Source organism: Nycticebus coucang, chromosome 2 (genome assembly GCF_027406575.1).
Source record: "Nycticebus coucang isolate mNycCou1 chromosome 2, mNycCou1.pri, whole genome shotgun sequence".
Taxonomy (NCBI): domain Eukaryota; kingdom Metazoa; phylum Chordata; class Mammalia; order Primates; family Lorisidae; genus Nycticebus; species Nycticebus coucang.
In genome coordinates, this window is record NC_069781.1 from 178081301 (window position 1) to 178095677 (window position 14377).

Consider the following 14377-nt stretch of genomic DNA (forward strand, 5'->3'; position numbering starts at 1 on the left):
TTTCCTGAGTCTGGGTTTCAATCATTCACCTATAGGGATTCAATGACGTGTCTAAAGGATGGGAAGGAACCTCTGTTGGCAGAGCATGGAATACCCCAGTGAGGGGGCAGACTTGCCCAAGACGGCTTGGCTTTTCCCCTATAACCACCATGGAGCCATATTTGACTTCCGTTAAGAGGCAGGTTCCATGGGGCCAGAGAGTTTGTTATTTTTTTCTTTTCTTTTCTTTTTTTTTTTTGAGACAGAGTCTCACTCCGTGGCCCTGGAGTGCCATGGCATCGTCATAATTCACAGCAACTTCAAATTCTTGGGCTCAAGCAATCCTCTGGCCTCAGTTTTTCTATTTTTGGTAGAGACGGGGTCCTGCTTTTACCCAGGCTGGTCTCAAACTCCTGAGCTCAAGCAATCCACCTGCCTCAGCCGCCCAGATTGCTAGAATTACAAGTGTGAGCCACCGTGTCCAGCCTTATTTTTTTCTTTATTGAAATTTTTTTTGAGATAATTGTCTGTGCATGCGGGGCTTTAAGAAAACATGTAGAAATGTCCCAGGCAGACTTCATCCAGCTCCCCCCAGCAGTAACAGTTTGCAAAACTCTACAGTCCATCATCACAACCAGAATATTAACGCTGACATGATCCAGATATTATTCAGATTTCCCCAGTTTTATTTGTACTCGTGTGTGTGTGTGTGTGTATTTAGTTCTAGATAATTTTCTCAGAAATGGAGGTGCCTGTATCCACCACCACCACGGTCAAGATACTGAATAGCACATCAGCACAAGGGTCCCTCCGGCCACCTGTTTATCACCAAACCCGCCTCCCTCCCACCCCTTCTCCCATCCTTAATCCCTGGCTGCCACCATTTGGAAAGTTTTATCATTTCAGAAATTTTACAGAAACGGAATCACACAGTTTTAATCTTTGGGGCCTGGCTTTTCTTACATGGCAGAATCCCTCGCGTGTACTCGTTGGGCGTTGGGTGTGTTTTATGCACTGCCTTTTCTCAGCCCTGGTACCACCATCTGATGTCATGTAGACACTAATAAATATTTGTCGAATGGATGAGTCAGTGAATTACCCTCTCAAACAGATTCAGCTCTTCAGGCCACCAACAAGAAATGGTTGTTTTACCAAAGATCTCCTGGGAGGTGGAGAAAGAGATTTCACATGGAACCCGATGAGGACACACAAAAGTCCCCAGGAAGTTCCTTCTCTTTCTCTCCTAACTCTCTCCTCTCTCTTCCTTCCCTTGTTGGGCCTTCGAAGCCCTTTCTTCACCCTCAGCATTTTCCCCTTCACCTTCAGCTTACACGCATGCATGCCGCATTCAAGAAAAACACAAACCATGGCCGAGCAGAACGCAGACCACTGGTCTTCCTCAGAATCCCCTTTGAGGATCTCAGTACCTCCAGCCTTGGCCACAAGATGAACTGAGGAGAAATGTCAACTGCGGTGACCTAAGAAAAATAGGATCGCAGCCTGTGTCTGGGTGGCAGGAGTGAGGGAGACTTGGCAGATGTGACAGCCACTCACCCACTCATTATTCTCCTTTAAATATTTGAGAAGAGGGCGGAATTAAATAAAAGCTTCCCCACCTCCATCTACTTCATTCCAATTGCTAAACAGTACCCAGACCTAATCATGACAAAAAGGGTGCAGTTCTGCGGGGAAGAAAAATGTGACCGTGGTTTGTTTACTTTGTTTAAGATGACAGGTGGAATGCCAGACTGATGAGGAAGGCTGGCACACCAAATCTTTCTGTCTCAGTTTCAAAAATGCCAAAGATCAATGCCAGGATATTCAGCTCATCTGAATCCTCAGTTTCAATGTGTTTCAAATGCAGGCCAGGGTGGGAGCTCGGATCGCCACAAGAGCTATAATGCACCCCCCTTTCTCAAAGGACCCCCACGACAGTCCACCTTACCCTTCAAACCTCCCTTGTTATGTCTCATGTGGGTGTAAAATGTGACCAGGAAGTTCTGCAGGAAAAGTCACCCTGGATTTGTTTATTGCTTTGATAAAACCACAACATTTCCCAAGTGCTCTATGCCACAAGGGTCAGGTACACAGCAGGTACTCAGGTCTGCTGACTCGCTCACTTTTTCCACCAAAGGTTTCTCTAATTTGATTCCAATGCAGGAATAAGCTGGAGATAGGCTTGGGCAAATCACCTCGCAAACACTCAAATGTGCGCATCAACAACACTTGTTCACACATTTCCTCTCAAGTCAGGCTGACTCCTTTAAGGAGGCTGCTGGTCTGGACTAAGTATAAACACCTTTGATCCCTTCTTAAGCTGTTTTAAGACCTTTTGGGTGGTTTTTTACGTGGCCAGAAGTCTTTCTCATGGCAAATCTGGACACGTAGCCTGAAAAGTCATCACTACCCTTCTCAGCATTCAACAATGATGAGACACGTGGCCTCAACACTTGCTTCTGGGAGTTTAGACTCAGGGACCACACACAGAAATATTCAGGGCCATCTGCACTGGCTCCTGGGCCAAGTCCAGAACATGCTGTGAGGTTGAGCCCCAGCAAAGGGCCAGGGTATTTTCTTGGGCACAACCAGCAAAGAGAGATGTGGGGGTACTGCGCCTGGGCAGGGTGAGAATGAGCAAGGCTTCCCGGAGGGGTGGGACTTTGGGACCCGCGTGCATGGCCACAGGGAGCACCTGCCAGGGCACTGCTCATTATAGGCTGAGGGTGCAGCTGGGGACAAGGGTTTAGAGGCGGATGTGGGTTCCCTGAACAAAGCAGGTATAGAATGAGTTCCCTAAAAATAAGCAGCGGAAAGTGAGGGACTTAAGGGACTTTTTTTCCTGTGATGATAAAATTCATGTATGTTCATTGTGGAACGCCTGGATGAGTTAAAGAGAGAAATGGGAAAGATACTGTAATCCTACTACCAAAAGAAACCCCTGAAATCATTCGGATGCCTTTTTCTGTGTGTGTGTGTGTGTGTGTGTGTGCAATTTACATATTAGTGATCAGTTTATGGCCGACCCACTGGTTTATGACCTACTTTTTTTCACTGAACTATGATGTAAGCATTTTCCCAGGTCATTTAATTCCTTCCATGGGTGCATATTATTCCCTCTTTGGGCCGTGGTATTAGGTGTGCCACCCTACTGTCGGACAGCTAGGTTATTTCCAATTTTTGGCTATTATAAATAATGCCCTGAGAAGTAACTTTTTGCATAGAATTCTAGAGTTCACCCTCCCACTCTATAGTTCACAATTCAGGCAGTTACTATTTTCTTTGGTTAGATACTCTACTTGGGATTTCTGAGCCATAGAGTAGAAAAACAAGGTGTGGGGCTATTTTCTTAAAAAGCCAAAGTTTTGGGCTTGATTCCTAACATCGAAACTGAAAGGACATTCTCAGATACTCGAGGCTCAAATGGTCAAAATGGCAGCACTGTTGAGAAAATACTTTCCTCAGGAAATAGGGAAAATGGGCACATAGTAACATAACCTCAGTCTAAATCCCTCCTTCCTTTTCCCTATTCTTTCCTACTCCTCATGTCCTTCCACTCCACACAAATGCACGTTCTTGCTCAGATACACATTCACACATTCATTCATTCATTCATTCAGTGATAATCTGATATATGTTCACATAGAGTGCTGGACAAAACCAGCGTCTCATCTGTCTTCAGGGAGGGTTTCGCGCAGGGAACAAACCAACTCAACACAGTGGGATGGGCGGGAAAGGGGTGCACCCCAGAGAGTGCCCTGTTCTGCCCCAGGAGCCAGAGATGGCTGTTGTTGGGGATGCTGGGAACAGGTGACTGGGAGAAACAGGTGATCCAGGTAAAGAAAGGGGCATGCGTGTAGGCCTGGAGTCAAGGGGAGAACATGGGGAATTTGGAAAACTTGAACTGTGGGTAGATGGGCTAGAACAAAAGACAAGGATTCAGGCAGATCCCCACTTCACTCAGGTAAGAAATGAAATTGGCATGAATTAAAGAGAATGCTCCAGGGACGGCTGTAAGGGTAGTCAAAGACTGGAAAGTCCGTTTCTTTTTTTAAAGAATCATTTTCTTGAGATTGAATTCACATGCTAAAAGAATTCACCCATGTAAAGGCACAAGCCAGTGGTTTTAAGTATATTGAGAGTTGTGTAACTATCACTAATTCCTAATTTTAGGACATTTTTATCACCCCCCAAAAGAACCTATGAGCATCATTCCCATTCCATACCCCACCCCCAATCTTAGGCAACCACAATTCTACCTTCAGTTTGGGTGGAGGTGGATTTGCTTGTTCCAGACTTTGCATATAAATAGAATGATAGATTTGTGGGGGGGTTTGGTGACTGGCTTTTTTCACTTAGCATAAGGTTTTGAAGGTTCATCTCCGTTGTTGTGTGAATCGCTACTTTATTACTTTTTATAGTTGAATCTTATTCCTTGTATGACTATTCCACATTTTACTTCTCCATTTTATCAATGTGGTAAACATGGGTTGCTTGGGCGATCATGAATAATGCTGCTGTGAGTGTTCACGTTCAAGTTTTTCTATGAATGCGTGTTTTCATTCTCTGGGGTTTATAGCCAGGAGGGAGTCTGTGGGTCAGATGGTAATTCTATTTTTAGCATTTTGAGGAACTGTCAAACTGTTTTTCAAAGCGGCTGCAGCATTTCATGAAGTGCACGGCCTCCCTGACCCTTGTTATCGTCTGTCTTTTATTTAGCCGACCTAAGTGGGTACGAAGCAGCATCTCAAGTTGGACACTCTCCCATGTGCTTCCTGGCCATTTGTATAGCTTCTTTGGAGAAATGTCCACTCAACTTCTTTGCCATCTTTTCACTAGGGCATTTATCATTTTATTGTTGAGTTGTAAGAGCTCTTTATATATCATGGATATAAATCCCTTATTGAATATTTGATTTTCAAATATTCCCTCTCGTAGCCTTTTCACTTTGTTTTGTTTTGTTTTGTTTTTCCTTTTTTGAGACAGAGTCTCAAGCTGTCGCCCTGGATAGAGTGCTGTGGCGTCATAGCTCACAGCAACCTCTGACCACCAACTCGGGCTCAAGCGATCCTCTTGCCTCAGTTTTTTCTTTTTCTTTCTTCTTTCTCTCTTTTTTTTTTTTTTTTGAGACAGAGTCTCACTATGTCACCCTTGGTAGAGTGCTGTGATGTCATAGCTCACAGCAACTTCAAACTCTTGGGCTTAAACAATTCTCTTGCCTTAGCCTCCCAAGTAGCTGGGACTACAGGCACCTGCCACAACTCCCAGCTATTTTTTTGTTGCAGTTATCATTGTTGTTTAGCTGGCCCAGGCTGGGTTCGAACCGGCTAGCCCAGGTGTATGTGGCCAGCGCCCTAAGCACTGAGCTACGGGCACCAAACCAAAGAGAATTCTTAATATTTGTAGAATGAGATGTGTATTCAGAAACCTATTTTGAAGAGCCCCTCACCAGATCTCAAGCAAGTGCAATGCCCTCAACTCCTGGTAACAGGTTCGAACTTGCCAGCCTCAGTGTAGGTGGCCGGTGCCCTACTCACTGAGCTACAGTCGCCGAGACCAGTTTTTCTATTTTTAGTAGAGACCAGGTCTCGCTCTTGCTCAGGCTGGTCTTGAACCCCTACCTCAAATTCACCTACCTCGGCCTCCTAGGATTACAGGCATGAGCCACCATGCCCGGCCAGTTGTTTTTAATTTTGAGAAAGTACAATTCATCTAATTTTTCTTTCATTACTTGTGTTGTTGGTGTCATATCTAAGAAACCATTGCTTAACCCATGGTTTGAAGAATTACTCCTTCAAAGAATTTTACAGTTTGGGCACTATTTTTAGGTTTCTGGGACATTTGGAGTTAGTTTTCGGAGACAGTGTGAGGCAAGGGTCCTACTTTATTCCTTTGCAAATGGACAGCCAATTGTCCCAGCATGAAAGTCACCATTGGGATTGACAGATCTTCCAAGTAGAAAGAAACAATGTAGCCTCTTTCCTCCCATCATCCCCTGAAAGATGTTTCCTTTGTTCACAGAGAAGTGGTAGGGTCACTCTCAGCTGCCCCCAGCAAGACCTCAGTTCAAGACCAGGAAACCAAGCTAGATGCCTGGTCAGTGGCGGCTCCCTGGCACTTTCTGCAATGGAGATTCAAACAATTCCCTCTGTCCTCATCGCTGAGTCCTGCACTCAAGGCAGAGTCATACACTGTGGTGGGATTTACCAGTGTTTTCTTTATGTAAGCACAGCTGGTGGTTCCAGGAGTGAAGGTGACTGATGTCCCTATTGACCTTCCCCACTGTAGAAGGTGGGACAGCTGCTGGATGGTTTGGGGACTAACGAAAGGCCTGGGTTGCCTGAAGGTCACCTTGACGTTCTGGTTTTGCCATTTGGTTTGGGCATGAGGCCCTCGCCTCGCTCAGGGTTCTTCGCGTTGCCGTTGGAATTAGTGTGGGAGAGCCAGCGATGGCCAAATCATTTGTGCATCCTCTCGGGGCAAGGGCAGGGACGGAGCTTTCTCATTATAATAATTACAACAGTAATAACAGCTAACGTGTATTGACAACTCACGCTGGGCCAAATGCTGTGCTCACGCCTTTTGCCTGAGCTTCTGCAACACTTACCACAAACTCAGCAATGCCTTAAAACAATACAGAGCTGTATTGTTCTGTTCTGGGGGTCAGAAGCTCAGAATGAGTTGTACAAGGACAAAAACCAGGGTGTCAGCAGGTCTACTTCCCTCTGGAGGCGTCCAGAGTGAATCTGTTCCCTTGAATTTTCCAGATGCTCATCCCTCAGCTCCTGGGCCCACATCCTGTCACCTTTCTGCACTGTTTCAGTGGTCACATTGCCTTCTCCCTTCTGTGGCCAAGTGTCCCTCTGCTTCCGCTTTAGAAGAACCCATGATTCCACTGGGCCCAGAATACTCTTCCCCACCTCAAGATCCTTAAGTCAAGCCTGGTGCAGTAGCTCACGCCTGTAATCCTAGCACTCTGGGAGGCCAAAGTGGGTGGATTGCTTGAGCTCAGGAGTTGGAGATCAGCCTGAGGAAGAGCAAGACCCTGCCTCTACTAAAAATAGAAAAACTAGCCAAGCTTTGTGGCAGGTGCCGGTAGTCCCAGCCTTGGGAGGCTGACGCAGGAGGATCACTTGAGCCCAAGAGTTTGAGGTTGCTGTGAGCTATGATAGCACAGCACTCAAGTGAGGGTGACAGAGTGAAACTCTGTCTTAAAAAAACGCCTGTGGCTCAGTGAGCAGGGCGCCGGCCCCATATACGAAGGGTGGCGGGTTCAAACCCAGCCCCGGCCAAACTACAACAACAACAACAAAATAGCTGGGCATTGTGTCGGGTGCCTGTAGTCCCAGCTACTCGGGAGGCTGAGGCAAGAGAATCGCCTAAGCCCAGGAGTTGGAGGTTGCTGTGAGCTGTGTGACGCCATGGCACTCTACCGAGGGCAATAAAGTGAAACTCTGTCTCTACAAAAAAAAAAAAAAAAGAGAGAGAGAGAGATCTTTAACACAAGCACATCTGCAAAGTCCCTTTTGCTATATAGGTCAACATTCACAGGTTCCAGAGATTGGGACCTGGATATCTTTGGGGGCTATTATTGATCTTCAATGGGGATGTCCTGACCTCAATTTAACATTACAACTATCTCGCCCATCACACACTCCCCTGATCCTCTTCTCCCCCACAGCTTTTTGTCTTCTAACATACCACATGATCTTCTTATTATGTTCATTGGTGTTTAATCTGTGTTCCTCACTGGGATGGAAGTTCCATGGAGCAAGGATTTTTCTCTGTTTAGTCTCAGATATATTCTAGGGGTCTGGAACAGTGCCTGGTGCATGGCGGGTGTTTGATACACATGTGTTGGATGAACATATGAACTGAGCAGCCTCACTGAGTCTCTCTCAGTGACGAGTCTGGTTCTTCATCTGCTATAGCTGATCTCAGCTTTCATGGCAATGAAGGCATTGCCTGCGGTGATGCTGATCAATCCTAGGTAACCAGCCCAGGCACAGTGGCTCATGCCTATAATCCTAGCACTCTGGGAGGCCGAGGCAAGTGGATTCTTTGAGCTCAGGAGTCTGAGACCAGCCTGAGCAAGAACAAGACCCCGTCTCTACTAAAAATACAAAAACTAGCTGGGTGTTGTGGCAGATGCCTGTAGTCCCAGATTCAGGAGGCTGAGGCAAGGGGATTGCTTGAGCCCAGGAGTCTGAGGTTGCTGTGAGCTATGATGCCACAGTGCTCTACCCAAGGTGACAGAGTAAGACTCTCAAAAAACAAACAAAAAACCAAAACTTGGCCGGGCGTGGTGACTCACGCCTGTAGTCCCAGCGCTGTGGGAGGCCGAGGCGGGTGGATTGCCTGAGCTCAGAGGTTCAAAAACCCATATGAGCAGCAGTCAGCCAGAGTAAGACCCCGTCTCTACTAACAACATCAAAAACAGCCAGCACCACAGGAGAAAGAAGAAAATCAACAAAAAAGGAGTACTTCAAACAAAGAAGAATGAACAAGCACACTGAAATTAAAAATAAAAAAAATTAAAAAAAAAAAGCCAAAACTCTGTTGGCCAATCTCAATTTTTCCAAGAATCTGTGCATTTCCTCAACTTTTCTGATAGGTAAAATAGGGATGGCTCTAATATCTTTGATTTTTGTGTAAACATGATAGTGCTTTGAGTCTACGACATGCTACAGAATTGCAAACTGTTGATGACAAAGGGAATATATGCCCTTTTTGTTATGTGGCAACAGACTATCTTGTTCCCTACTCCATCCATCTCATAAATATTTATATCCTCACAATAAGTATAAAACCTACCATGTATGTGACAAAAGCTTTATATAAAACACTATTATCTTCACAAAAATCATGAATAAACTGAGGTTCAGGGAACTCAGGCCAAAGTCACCCAGATAGAAAGTGACGGAGCAGGGCTTGAACCAAGAATCTAAATCTGTCTGATGCAAACAGCAACATCTGTCACTGTCACTCACCAAAACACTCCTTACGGTGGAGAAAGGGGGAGCCACCTAGGAGTAAGAAGGGGAGCCGTCTACCAACTATAGTACCTTGAAATCTATAATTTGCCTTAAAATGCACAGTTATAGCATCCTATGTGTTAGAATCATGCTTGTTTTAATATCAAATAACTTCCCACCAATTTTTACATGCAGTGATGCTTTGGGGAAGGGGTGTGCCCCAGGTCCCTCTCTGCCATTCCCTCGGCCTCACACCCCATCTTTCTACATCATGTGTTTGTTGTTTATGTTTGAATTTTATATCCCATTGGATTAGAAGCTCCCAGAGGGCAAGATCTGAATCTGATTTCTCCTTCCTCCCTGCCAAGGCCTGGCCCAGAGCCCAGCGTGAAACAAACACGTAGATACTGAATTTGGCAAAGAGGAATCAAATCCCTGCTTAATCAAGTCAGGCGCTGTGGGAGACAGGCAGTTACAAAGTGGTCCTTGCTCTCAAGACTTTACATTGAGCCGAACAGGCCTAAGCTTCTAGAATCTGCTAGGAAAGCATCTTCCCAAAACTCTTACCCCATTTTAAAGGCTTAGGACTGTATTAAATCAATAAAAGAAACTGGCGGGTAATTGACAACAGCGTTTCATTAAATAGGACAAATTTTGTGAAAAGTATTATAACAACCTGTTCCTCTGGAAAGGCAGCATTGTATCAATTAAAGAGCACACCTTGAAGTCGCAAAGTACAAATTACTGATGTTGAAACCACCATTTCCCAAGAGGGAAAGTTGAAAACATCATCACTATGCTAGATGCTATCTGCCTTTGGCAGAAGTTATTAATCTTGGATCAATTGGACCCTGAGGGTCACGTTCAGACCTTTAGCAGCCCAAATAAACGCATGATCCTTTTGGAAACCCTTGAGTGGGTTTGGGGTTTATCAGTTTCGATTCTATTCATCAAATATTCCCCAAGCTCCTTGTATGGGGCCGGGATGCAGAGAGGCAGTGACGTGCGGTGAATGGTTCACACACTGCACAGTAAGGCAAGGATTCAAAGCTCCGTGAATTAGTGGAGGACATTATTAGCACGGGACAGGCTTTCACCTCTCTGAGCCTCAGTCTATTGAACTACAACACAGAGATCCTAATTCTTACCTTGCAGGTGGGTGTACGGATTTGTTGGGGTAACAGACATAAATCTCCTTGGGCAGAGAATTGTGCTGAGTATGAACTCCACACAGGGGTAATCAGAGAAAAATTAAGAAAATGATCTGATTTCAGGAAACTCCTAGGTTGGTAAAAGGACAAATACATTAACGGATAAATGTCCTTAATGTGACGGGTATGGATGTTTTTTAAAGCTAAGGTTTACTGAACACTTATGTGCCAGCCACTGCACTATACAATTATACCTGGATAATTTCATCCATTCTGCATACGACTGTATACACCAGGAACTACAGTTATTCCCAATGAGGGGCCTGAGGGTTGGGCAGTTTGAGTCCCTTGCTCGGGGTCACAAAACTGATAGAAGCCAGATTTGAACCTTGACTTTTGCCTTCAGAGGGAGATTTCACCTCTCAAACAATATGGTGGAAGGAGCGTGAAGAGGCTTCACAGAGGTCATGCAGGCGAGGTGAGCAGGAGTTTTTCAGGCACTAAAGTCGGGGGAGAAGGTGTTCAGACAGTAGGGGAGAGCAGAGAGGAAGAGTGAGCAGGATGAAACAGCTCCTCAGTTCAGAAACTCGGGGGGGGGGGGATGTAGGGTTTGGGATGGAGCAGGGTAAGGAACTTGAAAGGAGGGAGGGGTGAACGGGGGAAGGCCTGATGGTGGGATGCCTCCAATGCCCAGCACAAGGATGTGGAGGAAAGGGGCACCAACGGCGGGGTCCCTGCATGTGGGGCATGGAACTACCGGCCTATGTTCAAAGACATTACTCCGCACAGTATATTTGAATAATCAGGCCACATCGTATTTTCCAACTCAATTATTACTTTCTAGTCTCACTCTCTCCCCTATTAGCCAACAGGTTCCTTAACTCCAATGTTGGTTCTGATTGCTTTTGGTTCCCACAAGGGCCTGGTATATGGTAGGTGCTTAAAACCTTAGTTAAATGAACAAGTGGTGAAAGGCATGAATGAACGCACATTTAGGTTGATGAACCTCTGTAAAGTTAAATTTTGGGCTGGATTTAAGAAAATGCATGTATCTGAAGTAGATTATAGACCTAGATGTGAAAGGACAAACAAAAAAACTCCTAGAAGAAAGCATAGGAGAATAGCTTCATGATGGAAAGGATTTCCTTTTTTCTTTTTTTGAGACAGAGTCTCGATTTGTCACCCTTGGTAGGGTGCCATGGTGTCGTAGCTCACAGCAGCCTCCAACTCTTGGGCTCAAGTGATTCTCTTGCTTCAGCCTCTGGAGTGGCTGGGACTACAGGAGCCTGCCACAACGCCTGGCTATTTTTACAGACCAGGTCTCGCTCTTGCTCAGGCTCGTCTCGAACCCGTGAGTTTAAGCAATCATCTACCTGCCTCGGCCTCCCAGAGTGCTAGGAGGAAAAAGATTTCTTAAACAGAACATGAAAGGTATAAGCCGTAAAACTGACAAATTGAGGCTCATGAAGATTAAGAATGTTCATCAAAGACACCATTTGAGGTAAGCCACCATTGGACTAGGAGAAGAAATTTGTCTTTGTATATAAACTTACATAATAAAGAACTCCTTAAAATACATTTTAAAATCCCAGTGTTTAAAAATGAGGCAGAACTACGATGCTCACATAACCCCCCAAATCAGCAGTGGTAAAAAAGTGTATGAACGGATGCTCGATATTATTGTTTAATAAGGAAATACAGATGAAAACAAGGTATCACTACACACCCGTCAGAACAGGTATAATTAAAGGACTGATACTACCAATTATTGGAGCATGTGAAGCAACTGGAGCTCCCATACATTACTGGTGGGAGTATAATTTTGCACAACCACTTTGGAGAACTGTTTGACAATCTCTACTAAAGTAGAAGATACCTGCCTACCTGCCCGATGACCCACCAACTGAACTCTGGGCCACAGAGTTGTCCCCATGCGAAAAAAGTGCATCTATCCAACCATATATTTTTAAATGTTCCTAACAGCTTTATTACATGTTTAAGAATGTTCCTAACACCATTATTAAAATAGTCCCAAAGCAGAAATAATGCATTATCTGTCGATAGGAAAATGGATAAATTGTAGCATATTCACACAATGGAATAGTCACAGCAAGAAAAGAACCAACTATTGCTACAACAAAATGCAAGAATCTCGAAGACATTTTATATATACATATTGTTTTTGAGACAGAGAGTCTCACTCTGTTGCCCAGGCTAGAGTATCAGCCTAGCTCACAGCAACCTCAAACTCAGAGGCTCGGGAGATCCTCCTTCCTCGACCTCCCAGGGAAACTGGGACAACAGGCTCCCACCACAATGCCCAACTAATTTTTCTATTTTTAGTAGAGATGGGGGGCTCATTCTTGTTCAGGCTGGTCTCAAACACCCAACCTCAAAGCAATCCAACTGCTTTGGCTTCCCAGAGTGCTAGGATTACAGGCGTGAGCCACCATGCCCGGCCTCAAAGACATTAGATTGAGTGAAAGAAGCATTCAAGACCAGGAAAAATGAATCAGTCGTGGTAGACATCAGAACAGTGGTTTCCTCTAGTGGTAGAGACTGCGGGTGAGCCTGAGGGAGCCTTCTGGGTCACTGGAAATGTTCTCTCTTTTGACCTGGGGGCTGATTTCACATGTGTATCCATACAAAAAAATTCCTTCAGCCATACCCTTAAGTGAGTGCACTTTACTGTCTGTTACACCTCAATAGAGAGACTTTTGAAAGATTTTTAAAGATTTTTAAAAAATAAAGTAGTTATTCGTTTCAAAACTTGCTGGTTGAAAGACGAGACATATGGCAGAAAAATATAAGAATGGATTTAAATGTTAAGAAAATAAATAAAAGGCATGAAACATGAAGTAAAAGGAGCAGAATGGGTTGTTTAAAGAGCTGGAGTAGAAAACAAAAACGTCAAAAAAAAAAAAAAGAAAACAAAAACGTCAGATGACATTAAAAATAGATAAAATCCACCTAAAAGCCAGAATTAATGTTAGGGAGAAATGAGCAGTGAGGCTGCCAACTCAGCATTGGAGGAGGGTAGCTGGTGGGCCCCTGATTGGAGAGATGAAGAAACTAGATTTTGACTTGACGAGATTTTGACTTGTCAAAATCAATGAGATCATTGAAAGTCAATGAGGAGCTACTAATTCTCAAAGTGGACAAGGACACCCTTGGAAACAAAGACGATGATGGTGGTGATGACAACAGTCACCAATACAACAGCACTTGGCATTTACTGAGCACCTACTATGTGCCAGGCGCCCTTGGGCGCACTTACTTCGTCCGTGTCCTCTCATTTCATCCACGCAGCGAAGGCTGCTGGCATTGTCCCGTTTTACAGAGAGAGAAACTGAAGAAGTAACTGACTCAAAGTCTCCAAGCCTGGGAGGAAGAGGCAGGACGAGGCAGCTAGGAAACTTACTGAATTAAATGAATTTAAGACTTCGGAGACCTTTAAACAGACGTAAAGCACAGGCAAATTACTGACATGATATAAAGTCTTCAGAACAAGCCAACTCGTTATACCTCCAGCAGAAGATTGGCTCAAATCCTAAGGGGAGGACAACATTTGAGCACCTTTTGCATGCTTTGAGATATATAAACAACGAACAACACCCATACTAAATTTAAAGGGTAGAAAGTACAAAGCGGTGCACCTTAGGAGGGGGAAAGAAAGGTTTTTGCACTGGACCTCATTTTAAAGAAGTTATTGGGGCAACCTATGCCCACCCAGAACTATTCTACTGAGAACGTCTAAGGTTTGCAATTTTCATTTCAGGTCCTTTGAATCACTTTGATCATTCATCTTCTTCCAAGTTGACAGTGTCACGTTCCACAGCAAGAGATGAAAAAGTCCAGGAAAACATTCATTCAATCCGTAAATGTTTGCTGAGCACATACGATAGGCCGGGCTTTGTTTTAAAGGCTAGGGATATAGTGATAAGTAGTGAAGCCTCGTGAAACCCAATCATAATTGAGGGAGACACACAAGACACAGATAAACATACATAATGTCAGGTGGAGTTACATGCAGTGGGAAAAAATAAGCTGGCTAAGGGGAGGCATTATCCAGGAGGGTAAGTGAAGTGGAGGAATTGACATGTGAGCTCCTAATAAGCAGAATGAATATGAGGAATTAGACTTCTAGGCTGAGAAGTTAGCCAGTAGAAAGCCCCTGAGGTGGGGATATGCTTGGCCTGTTCAAGGAAAAGCAAGAAGGCTGGTTTGTTGGTGCACATAAGAGGAGGAGAAAATGGTAGGAAACGAGACCACCAA